Genomic DNA, 6,444 nt, shown 5'->3' with positions numbered 1-6,444 from the left:
AATGATTTTTCCGCAAACCGGAGGTGAGCTATTTTCACCTCAGCTACATCTTGCAGGGAGTTCGTTTTGAAAGCCTTTAGCAGGCCTCTAAGGCTGCCTGGGGCAGAGAGAGGGTGAAGCAGGAGCTATGTTTCTTATCATACTATTGTCCCCAGTGAGGGACCACGAAGATGAGACAAGGATCCGGTCAAGACCAAACCTGACTCCTTGTTGGGAAGATAAGTAGAGAGAACAGTGGGCGGGTAGGCAGCCGGTGGGTGGGGCAGTGACTACGCTCTGTTCCATTTCCGAACTGGGGAGCGGGCACGGACAGTGCCACCCTCCTGTTAGGAAAGGGTCCAGGGTGATCGGGACACGACAGGGTTTTCTGAGCAGACTGTGAGCTCAGATGGAGTCATTTTTGCCTATAGACGCCCGTGGCTTCCCCTGCGCAGTTCAGGGAAGACTTAATTGCTGTGCTCTGCCTCCCTGCACTCTTCTCCCTGTACTTAATCACCCGCCTTCCAGCAGCACATCTGCAGGCTCCGCCGAGACGCGGCAGGCAGGCTGGTCCCACACTCAGCACCTTCTCAGGCGCCAGAGTTGCCGGGACTGCACGTGATTGCAGAGGGTACCCGCGCAGTCGGGGGAAGGGTCCCCTGACTGAGTGCCCTGACTGGCTTCCTGGGAACCAATTAACACCTGGAATCAATCCTCTGTGCTGGAGAGGCTGAGTTTGCGCATTTCGCACTAAACGGGAAGTTGGTGTATGTGGTGCTGTTCTCAAAATCTACGGATTTTTGGAGCTGGAGATTGAAGCCAGGGTATTGTACTGGCCTCTTCACGGGGCTGCAAACAGCCACCACCCGTTTCCAAAGTCTAATTTGAAGCCCAGTCTTCCATACCCAACTTGTAAATGCAAATCCAAACCAGAAACGGTCATCTTCAAGCACGTAAGGTCTTTGCAAAATCCGTGCAAACTCTGAACCCTTAATAATTTTTTTTTTCATACCTAATGTGTGGCCTCAAACCATATTTAACAGGTTAAGTCATTTGCTTATACAATTCTACATTTGTGTATCGGGTTCTAAGCCCAGCACAGTTTTTCTGAGGGAACTTCTGTCCCAGATCTAACATTAAAGTAGAAGGAAATTCACCCTGCTACGCAGTTCACTTGGGCTCACGACTCACTTATTTACAGGGATGAGGACTCAGTCCATGGTGCAGGCACAGCAGGCAAGCTCTCTCTCCCTGAACCACATCCACGTCCTGCCAGCGCTTTCGGACGGGTTGTTCTCAACCTGTGGGTCTCGACCCCCGGGGGTCATCTAAGATCATCAGAAACAGATATTTACATCACGATTCATAACAGTGGGTAAAATTACAGTTATGAAGTAGCGATAACTTATAAAATAATTTTATGGTTGGGGTCACCACAACACAAGGAGCTGTACTAACGGATCACATCGTTCGGAAGATTGAGAACCGCTGCTTTCAGACTCTTACAGGTGAAGAATCCCCAGGTGACCCCCCTTTTCTGTGCCTGACTGAAGGACCACCATTGCTCTTACTGACAGCTGTAGATTGCTGTTTATTTCCGGATCATTGGTGTCAGGCGTCATTATCTGGTGTTGTTTCCTCATTCTAAAGCATTTTGTTTTCTTTTTTTTAATTAATTAATTAAGTTTTTGTAAATTACGGTTTATTCACTTTGTATCCCAGCTGTAGCTCCCTCCCTCAGCCCCTCCAAATCCTACCTTCTCTCCCTCATCTTCTCCCATGACCCTCCCCTAGTCTACTGATAGGGGAGGTCCTCCTTCCCTTCCCTCTGACCCTAGCCTATCAGGTCTTATCAGGACTGGCTGCATTGTCTTCCTCTGTGGCCTAGTAAAGCTGCTCCCCCATTAGGGGGAGATGATCAAAGAGCCAGCCACTGAGTTCATGTCAGAGACAGTCTCTGTTCCCCTTACTAGGGAACCCACTTGGAGACTGAGCTGCCATGGGCTACATCTGTGCAGGGGTTCTAGGTTATCTCCATGAATGGTCCTTGGTTGGAGTATCAGTCTCAGAAAAGACCCCTGTACCCAGGTTTTTTGGATCTGTTGCTCTCCTTGTGGAGCTCCTGTCTCCTCCAGGTCCTTCTATCTCCCCCTTCTTCCTTAAGATTCTCTACACTCTGCCCAAAGTTTGGTTATGAGTCTCAGCATCTGCTTTAATACCTTGCTGAGTAGAGTCTTTCAGAGGCCCTCTGTGGTAGGTTCCTGTCCTGTTCCGTTTTCTCCCTCTTCCAATGTCTCTCCCGTTTGCCTTTCTGAATGAGGATTGACCATCTTACCCAGGGTCCTCCTTCTTGCTTACTTCTTTAGGTATATAGATTTTAGCATGATTATCCTATATTATATGTCTAATACCCACTTATAAGTGAGTATATACCATGTGTGTTTTTCTGCTTCTGGCATACCTCACTCAGGATGATCTTTTTCAGTTTCCACCACTTGCCTGCAAATTTTATGATTTCCTTGTTTTTAATTGCTGAGTAGTATTCCATTTGAATCTGAGCTTCTGTGACATGTTGTTTATCTTTTTAAACATGGCTGTGAAGATACTACTCATTTAATTCTCCCTAGTCCATCTTCACAACTTTTGCTAGAGGCTTTGGCCCTTAAAGATGCACTAGCCCAAAGGCTTCTCTGTTCCTGAGGGTGGTATCAATCACAGATTGAATGTGTTTATAACAGAATTTCCACTGTTTCCCTTTCTAATAATTTTATCCGTGGCCCAGTGGGTAAGAATGCTTGCTTCAAGGACCATGCATGGAGATAATCTAGAACCCCTGCACAGATGTAGCCCATGGCAGCTCAGTGTCTAAGAGTGTTCCCCAGTAATAGGAACAGGGACCATCTCTGACATGAACCCAGTGGCCTGCTCGTTGATCACCTCCCCCTGATGGGGGAACAGCCTTACCAGGCCACAGAGGAAGACAATGAGGTCAGTCTTGATGAAACCTGATAGACTAGTGTCAGAGGGAAGGAGGGGAGGACCTCCCCTATCATTAGACGGGGGAGGGGCATAAGAGAAGAGGAGGGAGGGAGGTTGGGATTGGGAGGGGATGGGTGAGGGGCTACAGCTGGGATACAAAGTGAATAAGTAATTAATAAAAATAAAAATACATATACACATAAAAATGAATGCTTGCTTTACATGCATGAAGACTTGAGTTTAAAATCTCCAAGGAAAATCTATGTGCACTCTTGTGTGTCTATAATTAACTCTGGGCAGGAGGGCAGAGATGAGAGGGTCACTGGGCTTATTGACTATCAGCTCCAAGTAAGTGAGGGGCTCTGTCTCGAGAATAAAGTGGAGAGTAATACAACTGCACACCAATACCCTCCCTGACCTCCATGAATATGCATGCAGAGGTGCATAAACACACACACACACACACACACACACACACACACACACACACACACCCCAAATAAAAAATTTCAAACATCTCAAGTGATGCATACCCATGTTTAGAAATGCAAACAGGTAAACAGGAAGAAAAACCATGCGCTTGCATGTGTATGTTTAGAAACAAACATTTAAAAATATAGCTACGTATAGAGTATGTTATGCTCCGTTGCTTTGAAACTCTTTCCTATTTAATATATTGTGATCATTTTCCTGAATTCAAATGGCGGCCTCGTTTTTCTTTGTAGAGATGCAGCAGAGTTGATTTAATTGATTTTGTTTATTGGAGATTCCAATTCTTTTCAGATGTTTGATATTGTAGATACAGGGACGGGCATCCCTGAATCTTAGAGTTTCACTCCTTGCCCAATTCTAATATAAACTTGCTAGACCCATTTTCTTTTTTTCCACAGCTCTGCGTGTGGCCTCAGCCTGTCTGCCTCAGTGTGAACTGATTTTGTTGATTCTGAAGGCAGTGTTGCCTTTATTGGATTCTTTATATTAGTTCTTCTGGTGAAGACTCATCATTTTAATGACTCTTGCTATTTCTCACTTTGGGGTTTCTGGGCTAGATGCTGTCTGGATTTGGTCGGACTTACCTTGATAATCTCTTGTTTTCTACCATCTTTCAGCATTGCCCCTCTTTGTCTTCTCTTTACACATCTTGACTTTTCCAGACACAAACCAAATTTATTTCAAGATCACAGCAAAATTAAAATACAGAAAAAAAAAAAAAAACCAAACACCCAACACTTTTCGAGGTGTGTGGGGACACAGCACATGTTTCTCCTTTTGTGTACTCTTTCAGGATATTCTATTATATCTTATTTATTGTAGTGTGTGCATGTGTGTGCGCACATATTTGTGTGAGATGTGTGTGTGGGTGATTCACACACAGTGCACATGTGAAGGCTAGAAGACAACACACAGAACTCAGCTCTTTCCTTCGTCCAGGGTCAGTACGCAGATGGTATCTTTGAGCCGTCTGGGCGGCCTTTGTTATCTTTTTTAAAGTAAAGGTGCTTCCTCAGCCACCTCCACAGTCAAACTTGAGTCACGTGGACCTTTATGGGTTGTGTCACACCGTGTCAGTGTCTTGTGAAGGTCTCCAGTGGATTCCCACAGGTATGGGAGGATAGCCCCGGGTGCTCCCTCCAGTGGATTCCCACAGGTAGGGAAGGATAGCCCCGGGTGCTCCCTCAGTCCCTGCCTCAGAGCCTAGCTGGCTTCTCTTGCTTCCCCATGACCAGTTGCATCTTTCTCACTTCCTCCGAAGCACACACCTACAAGCCAGGAACAGAGTGTGTCTCCTGACTCTCCCCTTGTCCATGAAACCCTGTCTGGATTGTGCTGTGTGCATTGTTTTGTGTACACAGAATGAAATCTTACTGAAAAATAGGGTCTTTTTATAACTATTTTTACCTTTCTTGGCAGTTGGTCCAGTAGGTCCGTCACTACCTGATGAGCATACACTGTCCTTTTCTCTTCAGTGACATGCAGATATTTAACCAACTAGCTATGATGAGGTAGGTACTGTTTTAGGCATTAGAAACATATCAGTGAAAAAAAGAGACTTAAATACTTACCATTTTCATATTGAAAAGGCAAATTGTCACGAGAGCCTCACACAAAAAATGATATGAATCTTATCTTGATCAATTTGACATTGCAGAAGTCAAATGACGTGTTAACTACTGAAATAATTTTAGTCATATCTGTTAACTTTTGCTGTTGCCCAGCTAAGCATTGCATGTGGTTTCAGCGCACCGCTTTGTCCATCACAAGCTTGGGCTGGACGTCACACACTGTATAAGGTACAGGTTCTATGAACAGTTCTTGTTCCCCTCCTTTTACCTTTCTCTCTACTTTCACTTTTCAACCTGTAGAGAAAGCCTAGTAGTATGATTATTCAGGCTCAGATGCTGAGTGCGGTAGAAAAAGGCTATGTTTAACAATACAGTCACACTCCAGCAAATAAATCTTTGTTCTATCTAACGTTACCTAGAATGTCACTGTGTCAAATATCTGAGAGAAAGAACCTGAAGAAGTGATGATTTATTTTGGCTCATGTTCATGTTCATGATTGGCTGGCTGAATTTCCAGAGGTCTGACAAGAGGGAGAAACATCATGAGGAAAACCTACTCGCCTCACACCAAGTAGGAAGCAGGGACAGAGAGACAAAGCATTCAGGACTGGATACACTCTTGGAAAGGCATGTCCCCAGTGACTTCCTTCTTCAAGCCAGGCCCCACCTCCTCAGCAGCCCGTTTGCTATGGACTCAGTGCATTCACTCATTGATGAAGCTTGTACCCTCATGATGCATTGCCTTTCAGCATCGCCATTTCCTGGAGACTAAACCTTTGGCACATGAGCCTTTTGGAGAAACAGTTGATATTTAAACCATAAATATCTTTGGGGTATTCTGCAACTGAGACAAGAACAGAAAATGTTCAGATTGACGGGAAACTCAGGCAGTTTCCGGCAACTCTGACTATGATTTATTTGTATTTTTTGAATTGTAGCATTGTTTCTGTAATGTTTGGAATTGATATAGAATATGGAGATATGATGGCTTCTTTGCCTATTTGTAGCCTGTCCTTTTTCAATAACTCAAAATTTTCTTTAAGAAAACAAACAAACAAGCAAACAAACGAATATGCTTAAGCATGAGAAGTGACATGGAGGAAAAGGACGGGGTTTCTAGAGTCATACTAAGTTCTTGGAAGGCTGAGCTCAGTTGCCCGTCTAGTGACTCCTGAACTGTCATCAGTCACAGGCAAGGAGGCACTAATTGGCTCTTTGTTCATGTGGCCAAGGACAAGTTCATGGCAGTTTATGGAAAACACACGTTCAAGTTCATGAACTGCTTGGGGGTGGGGAAGAAGGAAAAGAAGAAATGATCATTCCAATCATCCCAGGTAAATTAAAATAAATTTATTTATTTATTTATTTATTAATTATTATTTATTTATATTTTGCTTTAGATATTTAGAGATGGGAGCTATTT

The sequence above is a fragment of the Psammomys obesus genome, unplaced genomic scaffold (assembly GCF_907164565.1).
Source record: "Psammomys obesus unplaced genomic scaffold, mPsaObe1.curated_primary_1811, whole genome shotgun sequence".
NCBI lineage: Eukaryota > Metazoa > Chordata > Mammalia > Rodentia > Muridae > Psammomys > Psammomys obesus.
Note: the sequence above shows the minus strand (reverse complement) of the source record.